General features: G+C 40.5%; 1 protein-coding gene across 1 annotated transcript in view; it reads right to left on the bottom strand.

Annotated features, from left to right (window-relative positions):
• Positions 1 to 7,445, bottom strand: part of tln1 (talin 1) — a 173,487-nt gene extending 166,042 nt beyond the window's left edge. The window contains exon 1 of the mRNA XM_050052653.1: positions 7,287 to 7,445. The gene's annotated coding sequence lies outside the window, so the exon portion shown is untranslated. The remainder of the gene's footprint in view (positions 1 to 7,286) is intronic.
• Between the last annotated feature and the right edge of the window lie 8,257 nt (positions 7,446 to 15,702).

Below are 15,702 nucleotides of genomic sequence, written 5' to 3'. Positions count from 1 at the left end.
TCATTTTGTGAAGGAGCAATGATGGGAATGTGGGTTCCATCACTGCACCCTATCACACTGGGAAATCCTAAAAGAAATTAAAATTACTAATCCCAGTCTGAGGTTGCAGCACCATGTCATTAACTGAACATGATTTATAATCATAAATTTTAACTGATTTCTACATCATTCACCTGCAATCCTGTGGAACTCCTCCTTGATGACCCCACAGGTTTATGTCCAGGGAACACAACAAAAGAGTTTAATAGACGTTTCAGAGCTAGGAACACTTTTCTCATGGCTCTGCAGACAGTGGCCTTACTGATATTTTCTGCATCTCCAAAATTATACAGAAAACTCCCATTTGCAAAAAAACGAAGAGCAACACAAAGAATCTGGGTAGATGAAAGTGCACGTCCATGGTTGGTGACATTGGTTTTGTCACGACAGATGAGGTTATGGATATAAATGATGGACTGTAATGTGAAACGGTACCGTTCAAAAAGAAAATGTTCTGGAAATGATAATACGTCAATTCTGGGCCTGTGAATAATCTCCCGACGAATGCGTAACTCCCTCCTCAGTAACACTGCCTCTTCGTCCACAGGGTCCTCCAAGAACGGACATGCCATGGTCGAAAAAAGTAGATTTAGAACTAGAACACACTTTAGGATCCAACTTTACCTTGAGGACAGATGATCAAACTCGCTGAACCCCGCGCAACACTAAATGAATGAATGAATGAATCACACTGCATGTGTGTTGTAAGAGGGAGGAGACAGCTAGAAACTCGAGGTTCATTGAAGAAAACCTGCTCCCGACCAGGTAAGGTTCACAGAGTCAGTTGGCATAGTAACTGACACTGAGCTTCAGTTACCTCTCTTTCTGAAACGGGCTGGAGTTACTCCGCTTTCTCTGGTTTAAGTTACCTCTATTTCTGAAACGGAAAACCCAGAGTTTCCCCCATTTCAGGGTTAACAGACTCAGTTTTCACTAAACCTGCTTTGTGAAACGGACCCCAGTACATCAGCGGGAATTCAAGTTGAAAACAGCCCTGGTTTGGTTGTGTTGTTAAAGGTACCTGTGAGACAATCAATATGTTTACATGACATTAGAGAAAATGGATTTATTGTGTCAGTCTGACAAAAAACAGACTTTTAAAATGCATGTAAAAAGGTTGGTCCAACTGAAATTGTACTTTATCAAGTTCCTACCTAGGCCCAAACTGGCCTAGCCGCTCTGCATGTGCTCCACAGCTTCTGTCCCAGAAGTCAAATAGCATTAAATGCGTAACAGAAGAAGAAGCCAGTAACAACATGGCGAAATCTACAGCAAGAGCCGTACAATGGCACCAATTTGCTGCAAGCTAACTGTAGTTGACTTTTTTGTTGATTGTTTTGTCTGTGACATAATAGGTCAACCGGAAAAAGATTCGACACTAACAAGCTGAAAGGGGGAATATCACCACCTATCATAGCAGAGTCGGACATACTTCTGTCAATAAAAATTTTTTCCCCTCCCATGCTTGTATACTGGAACAAGGACAGTGGTCCAATTAAATGGCCTAGTCAAGCTATAACTGTAGTTCCACTTAACTAAGCATGTAAATGTACTGAGTGAAACACAAGTCCAGTTGGAGAGACAGATTAATTTGTTTAAATGTATATCAGACACCAAAACACTGCACAATATAAGAAAGAAATCCACCAGGACTGCATGCTTGCATGTATGTGGCGAGCCATGCAACTTATTGTTGGATTGTGTCCATGTCACCGCAAAACTTTGAGCCAGATGACACTGTGTTGTTTTGCTGATCATCTCTTTGATAACAAAACCTTCCTCAATAAATGTTGACCAGTGATTAGGCACATTTAAGTTCCTCCTTTCTTTGACTTGGTTCATCCAACATGTTCCTTTTCCTCCCCTCATATGGTTTTCAGCAAATGTTTCTTTAATTTATCTGCGGGTCTTCGTTTGCTGTTTTTGGATCTCCCTTATCTTTAAGATCACTTTATTTCAGGTTCATTTTAATATATATTTTTTTTATTTACTGGCCTCCAGTGGATGAATCTTTAAATGTGCTGGAGTACAAAAGTTTACACTGCATATGTTCAGTACACATATGCAGTGTATTAATCAACTACCGTGCTATTCTTCCCATCCCCACTGCATTTATAGTCAAACAGTACAAGTTTGTACAGTGTAATCTGGCAGCATCAGAAATCAAAAGTGGTTACAGCTCTTCCAAACAGCTACACTGGAAGGTGGAGCAAGAAGCTGTAAGTCACAGAGAGGGGGGATGACACAATGTCCTTTAAATATGGGGATACCGGTGCACATTTTCAGAGTCTCTCCAGACAGATGTTCATAGTTGCACACATGAAAAGTGACAGAAATAGTTCTGTCAAGAATAAAAAGGAGAGCCTGAGACATATAAACCCTGGGCTTTACCTCTCTCACCTTCACCCAGCTGAACAATCATACACAGCTTGAAGGTAAGAAAGCTTGATGGTCGGTTTCAGAAGACAGCGACAGAAATGGTTGGACATTGGCGCCTTTAGCAATGCATACTGTAGCATGATGATATGTCTTCAAACTGTGCAGCTGCATTTCTTACTATTGTCTTTCTTGACCAAACAATCAAAACTGAAACATCCTAAACAAACAAACAGAAAGCAGAAAATTACACATCTAAAGGCTGGAATCAGAGGGGGATTGGCATTTTTCTTTCATAATATCTAACAAGTTTTCAATTATCAAAATTGTTGTTGATTCATTTTTGAATGTTCAACAAATAGGGATGCACGATAATATCGGCATGTCATCGATGTCGCTGATATTGGCTCTAAAATGAAATATCAAAATCGGCCAACATGCTGATAACATCAGCACGTTATCGGTATTGGCCAATATTGGCTTTAAAATGAACTATAAATAAATATTACATACAATGAAAAGCATTCCATTTCATGTCTCCATCTGCTGGTGGGCCATCATGATAAGAGTAAAGAGTAAAGAAGGTTTCTTCCAGACTTCCCTCTGTGCTTCTGCCCAACTGACAGTCTACAGTTTAAATAATGGCAGTGAAACTATTAGCACTATTTCATCCATTAGGTCAAATCTTTCAGATTCACATATGATAACATGCATGGTGGCCTCATGGAATAACTCATATTATTGTATAGCAACTGCATCATCATAGGGATGCAGTTTAGGAGAACAATGACTTTGGCTATTGTGTAAGAAACTGACACCTTAAAGAACTAGACCCGTGACTCAGTGCTCAGCTCTGACAGACCTGGGACTCGAGTCAACCCCAAACATTTGAAACAGCTCAGGCTTCTGATAAAGCAGTGTTTTTAGACTTCTTAAATGGGAACAGCCCTTAAATTAAGAATCTTAATGTTGTTTTCATGGCCTATAAAGTTTAATCAATATGTGTGAACATGAGCTACTCTCTCTCTCAAAGCCAGAGAAAAGTCTCAAACTTGGTGATGTCATAGTGTATAAAGCCTGGAACGGCTCCATAGACAATGAATGGGAAACTGATTTTGTTTTATTTTTATTCCCAAATGAGTTTTATTCTTCTTTTTATATATATATATATATATATATATATATATATATATATATATATATAAATTATATATATATAAATATATCCCTCCTGTATCTCTACTGATACTGGTAATCTTAATGTCTGTTNTATATATATATATATATATATATATATATATATATATATATATATATATATATATATATATATTGTTGTTTCTTTTTAATGTCTTTTTAATGTCATTTTGTGTATCTGTACGGTGTCCTTGAGTTCCAAGAAAGGCGCCTTCAAATAAAATGTATTATTATTATCATTATTATTATTATTATTATTATTCTATTGTAGTGCTCTCAGTTCTGACACAGAAAATGTACCCATATACTCAGAACATTCCCTTGAGTGCTCTCAGTGGCATCTAGAACTTCTTTCACCATTCACTGTCTGGAGCAGCTCCAGACTATATACCAGGCATGTCCAGTCAGGCCCGGGGGCCAGTTGTGGCCCATGGACCAATTTAAACAGCCCTCGGGTTGTCTTTCAAAATATATGATTAATACAACATTGGTTATAATCACTTTGCATTCACCTCAGGACAGCAGGACAGTCATACAACTTGTAGACATGCACCAAGTAGTAACTACACAGGCAGAACTAATGTTCTAATGCTGTTTTCATAAACAGACTGTAAAAAAGCATAGTTAACGGTTACTTAGCAGCAGACATTCCCTGCCAAGTAGCAGACATGACAACAGCAAAAAGGCGTTAAGTAAAGACAGGGCTCGACAGTGCGAGCGTTTCACTCGCATTTGCAACTAAAAATAGGTGTGTGCGAACTGTAAAAAATATTTAGGGGCACATGTGCGCAGAAAAAAAATCAGCCGAAGCAGCCTATATTTTTGTCAGTAAAAAAATATGATAATCTAACTGCAAATGTTGGAGGAACTCCAGCCGCCTTCCCTCTTCCCCGAGTGACACGGTTATGGGCGGTTTTCCAAGCCACTGTCGGCACAATGAATATAAGTCCCACTGTCCGGTGAAGCCTGCTTCGTTCTCCCCGCAGTTAGGGACCGTTCGCCACGGTACTGCTGCTGGGCAGGGTGGAAATAAAGCCGTTTTTACACAGAGCGCGCAAAGCGCAGACCTCCGCCGACAAACCCATTCATTGTGTATGTGCTACCGCAGCGCAAGAGCGCACCGCTCTGCCGCCAAGCTGATGCGGCGTCTGCACGCCGCCAGCCTGCGCTCGCATTGAACATTTTTTAATTTCACCGCAACACGCTGTGACGATACCTCGGCGCGTCCAATAGCAGAGAAGAGCCTGAAGTAGACCCGGAAGCGGTCACCATGGAGCTGTAGCTCCTGAACGAGCCTGTACCCCAAATCCTGTCTTGCGCGCCTTGCTCTCCGCTTGCTCTGTGCCCTACCCCGCGGTGGGCGCCGCGAAAATCGCGCTCTGTGTGAAAGAGGCTTAAGTTCTGCAGAGTTTCAGAGGACCTGGAGAATGTTTTAGGATAGTAATAACATTATATAAGATAATCATATTTCAAAGATAATATATATAAGATAATAACATTAAAGACAAAATTAAATTGCAATACTTTTTCAAAACTTGATGATTTTACCTTTCTGTACATTTTGTATACAAATTCATTTAATAATTTTGCTTGTAAATGTCTATTTGCATCACGTTTATTACGGAAAACACATTATTTGATCAATTTACATTGTGCCCCTAAAGTTCTTTGTGCGCACCTTACTTTTTCAACTTAGGAGCACATGCGCTCCTTGGGAAAAAAGTTAGCGTCAAGCCCTGCAAGAGTAGGGGACAATCCTTTCACGAGCAGAATAAATGACACAAACAACTGTTTCATCTTTAATTAGTGATTTTTTTATGACCCATATGATGTGAGAAGTCGTTGGCCCCGAGCCACAGGCTCCAGATCAGTTAAATACATTCAGCGTCATACTTGCATTTGGCCATGTCATTGAGCTAGTTTGGCGTCTCTGCCCAGTAGCTGTCAGTTAGTTACTCACTCTACAGCAGGAAACTGCACTTCAAACATTACAGAAATTCACTGTTCTTCAAAATAAAGTGTGTGGGATTTTTTTTTTACAAACTTGACACCTTCGCAAGTCACTTGAAGTCCATTCACAATTGACCAGTGATGAAACTTCTGGACAAGGACCCACCAGTTGGGAACCACTGCCCTACAACATCAAAAATTTCAGCTTCAGCACTCTAGATTTTGGATTTGGAATAGGGATGCACAATAATATCAACACGCCATCAGTAAGGCTGATATTGGCTTAAAAACAAACTATGAGAGTCAGCCAACATGCTTTTTCTTATTTTGCACAATGAATTAATATTATATACATATATATATATATATATATATATATATACATATTGCAAAGCATTCTATTTTATATCGCCATCTACTGGTGGGCTATCAGGATAAAAGTATGCATGCAAAATATGATGTCAATTACACTATAGAAAAGACCTGATGAACACTAAAATTAGTTGGAGCAGAAAGTGGATATATCAGTATCGGCGTTGGTTACCAGTCAAATTAGTTTTTAAATATTGACACATCAAATATGGCAAAAGAAAAAACTACTGCGCATCACTAATTTGTGAGAGTTGTTTATGTTTACTAATATTTTTGGACTTAGACCGTAGGAATAAAATATATGGCTTCTGAAAATGGGTCAAGTTCCCCATTAATCATCTCCATCTATTACACTAACAATAAGATTATAGTATTATGGGTCAACTGGTAGCAGACATGCAAGGCTAGTGCATGACATTTTAAATCCTGGTGTTGGTTTTGGGCCAGAATTACCACAAGATTATAGTTTTTGGACATGTGTGAAAATGTCCTTATATTGCACGAAGGCGGTCATATCATGTGCCAGCATGTAGCACGCCCTGCAACACTGAATACGAACTGCTATTAGGCCTCACAGATTCCTCCCATACCAGGCTTACTGTGGCTTTTGGAGTGTTTCCACATACAAACCTGCCTTATATGCTACTATTAACTCAAGTTTAAAACACAAAGTAAACATCCCCATGCAAATCCCTCCACTGTGTCGCACACCACAACACAGTGGTGTAAGAATTTACACCCAGAGGCTACATTTTCTTTCTTGGTTGTCTGCTGGCTGCCCAACACGCCCAGCACTCAGCTTTGTTGAAGCACAACTCAAAGAAATGATAGAAGGTCTCAGGTCAGCTAGACTGAGGAGCTACACAATGAGAGTTATGAAGCTGATGTAGGTCAGCAGAGGTGGTCTCTATGCAATTAGCTCTTTAAAATACGGAACCTGTACAGAGCAACAACATTTCTCAGTATTGTGGACTAACACACAGAGCCGTCACCAGAATGCCAGACGCCCGAACAGATTCCACTGAGACAATACATGTTTCTTGATAGAGCAGAGACATAATCAACAAGACCTTCAGCTGGGTATGTAGGGGAAGGCATATTTCTGTGTCTGTCTGCCTGTCTGTCTGTCTGTGTGGCGCCTATTACTCAACAACACTGTGTTTCCTATCTGTATTAATGATAAGTACCCAGTGGGTTTTCACATACACAGCGGTTCGGGCTGCGTCTATAGCAGGCCCGTGTCTGCGTACTTTTACTAAGTTTTCTCGCTTCCACATCGAGTCTCTGATGACGTCAAGGACTTCTTGCTAGAATGGTGGAAACTTTTCAAAGTTAGAAACATTCAGTCTGACCTGAGCGCGTGAATCCACTCCCGCCGGCGGCCTCTCGGACTTTGACAAACCGAAATATTAAAAGGTATTTCACTTTTGCAAGCTTTTGCAACGGGGAAAAGCCAGATAGCGACTTTTCTCAGTTCCCCTCCCTATCCGCTCTGAGTAGTGCTACTGCTTAAACTCCACCCAGGATGGCTGTGACGCCCTGCAGTGGGGCGGTGTCGCTCTGCTGTGGAGATCTGAGTGTACTGCTGCCTGCGGCTTTGGCTCTTAACAACTGTTCAGGCAACGACTTACCTATGGCACAAGTCTAACATGGACCCATCCAACATTGAAACCAGGAAGTCAGAGCGTATGAGTAAGATAAAGGATTTTTGTTAACAAAAAAAAACGCTGTTTTTATTTTGACCCTCCCTGAACCTACAAATATTTTTCCTTGAGCCTCCCTGAGTGACTGGTGGAAAATGTATGACCCTCCCTGCACCATAAATGAGTTATTAGATTTTTAAAACTTACCTTTTGATGTTTTAAAGTAAAAGTTGACGATAAAATCCTGGAGTTGAAAAAGCCTTGGTTTTTTAATTTTGTCATGCATGCTTGTTAATTCATCCAAATGGTTTATTTTTGGCAAAATTTTAAATGAGATGTAGAACTATGTGATTTTGATGAAATATCCCTATCTTAAAGCCACAGTGTGTAGGATTTCTCCCATCTAACGTTATAGCGCAATCTAGCGCCTCACTGTTTCAAACGTGTATTGCAACAACAGTAGCCACTGTGTATCAAAAAGCTATGATAACATTGATGAAACCATGTCATCCGATACTTCATGGAGTATTCATTCAGGCTCCTACACAGACACACGGGACGCAAGCTGACAAACCCCCTCCTCACCATGCTGGCTGTGTTTACAACGTAGGACTGTTGGGACGGGTGTAAATCGAAACAAACCAATCACGTCTTGTCTTTTGACAGCTGACAAGTGGCTGAACCTCACACACCTCATCCCTCTCCTTGCATCACTGCGCCGCTGATAGCGGCGCTGGCCTTTGATTGCATTACCTTTCTCCTTCAGCAGCTCTTTCCACCTGGGAAAGGCTAGGCAGTGTTGACCCTCGTTTTTTGAATTCGCCCCTCACGTTACCTTTTTGATTCCCTTTTGTGCTTTCTTGGCGACGAGGATTCCGTCTCCCGTGATGCTGCATATGCATGATCCTGCATTATGCTCAAAGAGTGGGACTTTGTTAAGCTGCAGTAGTGCAGGCTTTCAAATTTGCCGAGGTAGTAGCGAAGCGCCTCTTGCTCCTCTCCTTCGACTTCTCAGTCACAGAGTGCTGGCCTGGCTATCAACAAAAACGCCGAACGCGGGGCTGTATGTCCCTTGCTGGCGGATCTATTCTCAAGATGGTTTCTTGGAACCATATGAGAATGGTGTAATTATGAGTTTGTATCTCTGGTGGAATTCACTTACATTTTAGTGTGCCATCAGCTTATTAATAGCATTTTAACTTAAACAAAGAAAAGCGTAAAATTTCCAGAAAGGTAAGTGTCGCTCTAAGCTCAGATTTGATTATATTTTTATTTTTTGTTTTTTTGTAGGCCTAGTTGTTTTTTTACAGAAGTGTTTGTCACACATAATGTGTCCAAGAACGGTGGGATATGTGAAAACTTAACAATAATTTCTGTTACAGTTTCTGACTATGATAGGTGTCATTTTGAAAGGCATGTTTTCTTTAAAAAAAATCACAAAAAATTATTGCAGAAATTTGCATGTTTTATTTAAAAATTGCCAAAAATGTATCACCAAAATTCAGTAAATCCCCAAAATTTGGGGTGCAAATCCCCAAAACTTGAAAGGTATGTTTTCTTTGGAAATCTGTGGTAAAATAAATACAAAATGCCACCATTTAAATTTATATGCCCTTCACCTAAACCAAAATAAAAAAAACATAAGTCATTTTCCAGTGCTTAAATAGCCTACATTATTTGACATGCTTCCTCCTGTGACAGGTGTGGTGGATGTGGCAGGCATTTTCAGGCTCTGTTCTGCTTCTCTGAGTTTGCCACTAATTGTAATCAGCTGCTTTTTAAATCTTTTGTGGTGGGTTGCACACATAACACGTCATCAAAATGTCACACCGGTCCTGTCCATGGTCCCATCCTGCCGGCTGTCCTGTTAATACAGACATCGTTTCAGTGCTGTCATCACCTCCAAGGCCGGCTTTAAGGCAAAATAACTCTGTCCCCCAATTCCGCAATCGTACCTCATATACGGAACAGCGAGGTGGCCTAACAGTACGATATTCCCACCTTCAACAAACTAAAATCAGTGGGCTGAGGCCTCAGTGGGGGCAGACTACTGGAAAAGTACCCCGTCTCACTAGTCTGGGGGGCAACACTACAAACACTACAACAAAACATGCACTAAAAGAGCCCCAGTGCCTACTTGCATGCAACAGGAGTGAGGTTCTCACCACGGTGCCTAGCCTCCCACCTGAGGACACCCAGTCCGCACTGAAAAAACAAAAACACTTCCTGAAACAAAGAGAATCAAAAGTTAACAAAACCAACAACAAAAAACAACAACACCAACAACGCAATTGATAATTAAACAATATCTCAAAACATACACTCAAGAAAGATGTCAAACACAAATGTATTTAAAGTAAGTAAACCTAATAAATCTGGACCAAAAGAACAAATCAAAACCATACAAAATGAACAAAGTAAATAAGGCCAAAACAGATGAAGCTGGTCCAAAAGGAAAAGAAATAGGGAAAAGAAAAGGCAAACTTAACAAAAACAAAAGCAAAACAGAACAACAGCAGGTGAGCCTAAAACACAAAAAGGCACATGTTAGTGGGGGGGAACAACTTTAAAGCAACCAGAAAACACAAAATGGGGGCCCTACTCACCACCTTCAGCAGGTAACCACCACCAGGGACCAGCAAAAGACTGAACTGAGCCAGCTGAGGCCTTTTATACTGCACCTGGGCAGGGGGAGGAGCTAAGGGAGAAGTTTTACTGGACTACCTGGGTTGCGTTCACAACACTTCACTGTGGTTCACTACAAATAAAATATTTTTGAATACCTAAAACAAAACACAAACACGTGTTGTTGTTTTTAGTCACGTAGCCTGTCCATAATGCTTAAATGTCACGCTGCTAGCTTGCTAACGTCAGCACACGTAACGTATGCTAACGTTAAATTACACAGTGTTTAATGATACAGTCTATTATCTCCCTATTACTCTAATATTTCCTGCTTATCGCTCAAACAAATGATTAATTTCTATATTAAAATTGGTACTCATTCAAGATACCTTAATCAGTTACCGGAGGCCACTGTCTAACATCATCAATCCAGCTATTCGTGATGCTGTTATTGTAGAGAGTCAGTCACAATGACAGCATCATGAATTGATGACTGACACATGTCACCGCAGCAATGGCGCCGCCGCAAGATGGCAGCATACACAAATCGCTCGCCAAATTCGTCTATGTGGAAACTAGACTGTAATGAACATGAGTTATAAAGTCAAAAACTAATCTCTTTTGCAATTATTCTTATGATTCTGCATTATTTTACCTGCTCTGCGCCCCAGATCAGAACGGGTCCATGTCATTGGTCCGACAGCCCATTGGTTCGACATCCCATTAGTCCGACTGTCCGCGGTGCTGAACGGCTCGCAGCGGGTGTATGGTGCACCGCGACCGGCTCTGGGTCAGCTGGGAAAGGCTTGAAGCGGAGTAGGCTCACAGCTTATGTGTTTGTCACTTTCTTTTTCATTTTAACCCACACCATGATCTTTTCCTGACCCTAACCAAGTGGTTTTTGTGCTTAAACCTAACCAGACCTTAACCACAGGGCATCATGATGATTTCGGAACGGACTTCGGAACTATGGGTTTAATATGGTCGGAACAATGGGATGTCGAACCAATGGGGTTTAATATGGTCGGAACAATGGGATGTCGAACCAATGGGCTGTCGGACCAATGGGCAGTTCCTGATCAGAACCAATCCAGTCCTTTTTACCAGTTCCAATTAAAGCAGAGAAAAGGCCTACAGCTCATGAACTGCAGTTTGAAACTTGCCAAAACATGATTACCTCTCCTATCTTGTGGCTGAAAGCTTATTTATGCCTCAAATAATGGCTTGATTTCATTCATGATAGTTCTCTATTATATCAAGATTATCTCCCCACCCAGTAGTTATATCATAACTATGGGAATTATCCCCATCTGGGGTAATCAACGTAAGAAATTAATAATCTTTAAAACACACCACTTTACGTGGCCGGCATACGCCAGGCTATAAGAGCCCCACCTTGCACATGCACCCACTGATTAACATTGATTGGAACAGGTACCGAGCAGCCTTGAGCCTGGGGAGATAATCTCCTCATTCAGTTACTGGTTGTATTGCCCATTTAAAGGTATTTCAACAGGTAAAAAAGAAGTGGGTGGGCTATAATCTTTAAAATATAATGTTCGGTTACATTGTAACCTTGGTTCTCTGAGTGAGGAGATTATCTCCCCACCCATTAGTTATATCATAACTATGGGAATTATCCCCATCTGGGGAAATCATCGTGGAAAATTAATAATCTTTAAGACACACTACTTTACGTGGCTGGTATGCACCAGGCTATAAAAGCCCCACCTTGCGCATGCACCCACTGATTCATTGATTTCCACCTGTCGGAGTCAACGTGAGAGCAGAAAGAAAAGAAAGAGGAGTTTAGCGTTTTGTCCACTTACCTTCGTTAAGGTTGGAGAGCTGGCCTTTGCAGGTCCCTCTTGAGGATAGCTAAATGCTGTTTCTTCTTTTTGACAATTAGGAGTGAAACAGTTGAGAGGGGTGCCATAACCGTGTATTGCAGCTGTCTGTTTATGCACGGTTAAAGCATAGCACCTTGCTCAAGCCTGACTTAGTTGGGAGGCAGCGCGCTGTGTCCCTCTAGGAGGTCGTTGCTGGCTCAAACCCGACCGGGTCGGGTGGCGGTTCGCGCAGTCCTCAGTTTAGTTGCCTGCTCGAATCCGACAGAGTTAGCAGCACTATCGCTATAGCTAAAGAGTGCACTTTCTGTCCCCTGTACCAGCTCTCATCAATGTATCTCTTGTATCTCTCTTCACAACAATGTATTTGTGTTCCAGGGCAAACTGTTAAGTCACAAACGTGGCTCTGCTATAAGCACCAGTTTTGCTCCTTAGTACGCTTGCTTCTTTATTGGACTGTGGGAAGAAAAGTTTGTCCTGGGCTCTTCTAACCCTCATCGAGACAAAATTATCTGGTATCATCTATTCATCTATTATCAAAGAATTCTTGGCTTCACAAACCTGTGGGTAACTTCCCTTGTGGTAATTGCTGCCACTGCAGACAGATTTGTGGATGTGTTTATTGAGGAGACATAATAAAGAAATCACTCCGACAACTGCAACACTTTTGTTCGGAACCTTGAAAGCCCTTGTCAACTCTATGCTCTATGCTATGGCCCTTCATTGCAATCAAGTAAGAAACGAGAGCCCGTCTTCCTTGAAAGCAGTTGCCCTTGAAGTCATACTTTTCCTTATAAGATGTGGTGATAGACTGAAAAAAACTCCTCCAACAAGAATAATTTTGGATTATCACACTGAAGGCTGCTAAGCCTACAGGACAGAGCGATGAGGTAGACATTCTGTCACTCTTTAGTACCCTTTGACTTTGTTATGTGCTTGTATTATTCTCAGTAGTCTGAAGCTAAAACTTTAACATTTGCTTATTTTACTATTATGTATATATATTATCCAGTGACTTTGATCAATTAATAATTTTAATGCTTTTATACTTGACTTTCACTCACTTTAGTATAATCCTTCAATTTGGCAAAATTTGATATGCTAATATAGCCCTCACCTTACACATTCCAATTTTGATTTGCATATACTCTAGTACTTGCTTTGATTAATCAGTAATTCTGTAGGGAATCAGATGATAAAGTGTCAAACTGAGATTTCCTAGCTAGTATCCCTTTTTTGATGTAAAAGCATTTACTTTGTGCTCCATTGTGATATTGTGAGTCTTTTGTGCTTACATGTATATAACTATATAACTTAATTGTTTTGTTTTTTTCTGAGTTTTTTTTTCTGTGTGCGTGCGTGCGTGCGTGCGTGCGTGCGTGCGTGCGTGCGTGTGTGCATGTGTGTGTGTGTGTGTGTGTGTGTGTGTGTGGCATGCCTTAACTTCAATTAAATCCATTATTCATTGAAATAATGAATGATATCACCCAGGTCAACAAGGTCCGCATCAGAGGGGTATTCCAGAAAGTGGGTTTAGTGAAAACTCTGAGTATGTTAACCCTGAAATGAGGGAAACTCTGGGTTTTCAGTTCCAGAAAGAGAGGTATTTTCACAGTTTAAATCCTGCTGGATATTAGTTTGTTACTCAGGACTGTCTTAAGTTGCTGAATTTATGCACATCAATCATTTCTTTGGACATCGGTTTTTGTCTTAACATTCAAATATTACACAGCGAGAATTCACCCTCAGCTCAGAATCAAACCTCTGTCCTTTTTATATTTATTATTTTTTATAACACTGTGCACAAGGATCAGACTGTCACTCTGTTAGAGCAGCTCCGAAATGTTTATTGCACATGTGTAGGTCTAATTATTTAAATTTTAAAAATCAGTATGAAGACGCGTAGTATCAATGACTAATGATCTCTATCACTGATGTCATTGGTCACATTGATGGAACATAATTCCTATAACCTAATATTGGGGATTATATGTTAATATTTCTGAGTGAGCAATGGTGCAGCATTTCAGTGTCTTTAAATTTACTACATTTGTAGCTGAAATAAAGTCACTGAATGCTGTTGAGTCAAGATACAAATAGATGTCCAACATTTTAAAATCTACTGTATTTTAACCTCAACGTCTTTTCAAGTGCAAATCACCAAACATATTATTACTGGGTCAGACTGTGAGTTTACAGTCATGTCTTTATGTCTTTGATCTATAGCCTAGCCTATATGTTTTAAATCTTCCTATTTTTCAGTTGCTGCCTCCTGTGTTTTTCCCCATCAGATTAAATCTGAACAAATATATTATTATATATTATTAATATAATGTAATGTATCTACAGCCTGATACACAGTCAGATTCCACCACTTTATCTTCATTAAGGAAATGTAAGTCTGATAAATGATGAATAAACGGACAACACTGAATAAAACTTTTTTATTAACTTTATGGTTAACTTATTTACACTTTCCTCGCTCTGACTCAGGCTCTTCTTTTAAAGATAAACGTGCACCGTCTGCTACACATGCATTAATATCTCTACATCCACTGGATTAAAATGGAGGCGCTGTCTTTTATTTACCTGTTGCCATGGTGAATCGTGGAGTCGGAGCTCCGTTGATGATGGCTTTTTATTATACTAACCCAGAGTGAACATACTCAGAGTTGACTGAACTAACTCAAATCAGCTGTTCTGGAACCGGTAACTCAGAGTTTCCCATCTCAGGGTAAATCAACTCAGAGTTCAGGGTTAGACTCAGAGTTTGTTGAACCTCCTACCTGCCATCAAGGTGGTTAACCTGAATCCCATCCTAGTAACCATGGTAACTAATGCTGCCGGGCAATCCTGGTCTGTAGCAGGATTAAGGTGAGGATTAGCTCCATCTGTGATCAAAAAATGTTCAATAGACAAGAACAGACACCTAAAAGACAGTTCTGCCAGTGCTTTACACAAAAAAAATTAACTATTAAAAAACAAATTAAAATGTAATAAAAATAAGATAATTAAAAAAAACACTGACAACAGTAAAGCCAAAATCAATTTAATAAAAACAAAACTATAATAAAATGAAACTGAGGCATTAAAAAAAAGATTGTACATGAATATGTGATTGCCCTCCCATCCCCACCCCACTGTGTTTCCAATTGGCTAGCAAATTCACAGCCAATTAAGGTCAACTGACAACGGCCAGAGAAGTAGAGGGACACACCCAGAGAGACACAGAGACAGAGCAAGAGAGTAAATTAGGAAATAATGGCATGCCCCTTCATCGAGGATCCTGTGGATGAGGAGGCCCACATTGTCCAGAGGGCCTTCCAACCACCACCAGCCCCAAGGGTCTTCCAGGACAGGTCTAACCCATTGATACAGACAGACTCCTATCTGTGGGAGAGGTACCGGTTCAGCAGGCAAAGCATAGTGTATCTATGCAGTTTGCTGGAACCACACATTATTAAGGTCACACGCTGCAGCCAGTCTCTGACCACTGCAGTCAGTCTGTATTGCACTGAGGTTCTTTGCTAGCGGTACATTCCTGTATAGTGTTGGTGATACTGAGAGGCTAAGTAAGGCAACTGTTTGCAGAGAGGTAAAAAGGGTGTATTTTCTATTCATTTTGATTATTTCTAGCATCACCATACATCATG

The sequence above is a fragment of the Epinephelus moara genome, chromosome 9, assembly GCF_006386435.1.
Source record: "Epinephelus moara isolate mb chromosome 9, YSFRI_EMoa_1.0, whole genome shotgun sequence".
NCBI classification, from domain to species: Eukaryota; Metazoa; Chordata; class Actinopteri; order Perciformes; family Serranidae; genus Epinephelus; species Epinephelus moara.
This window is presented reverse-complemented; position numbering and strand designations above follow the sequence as displayed.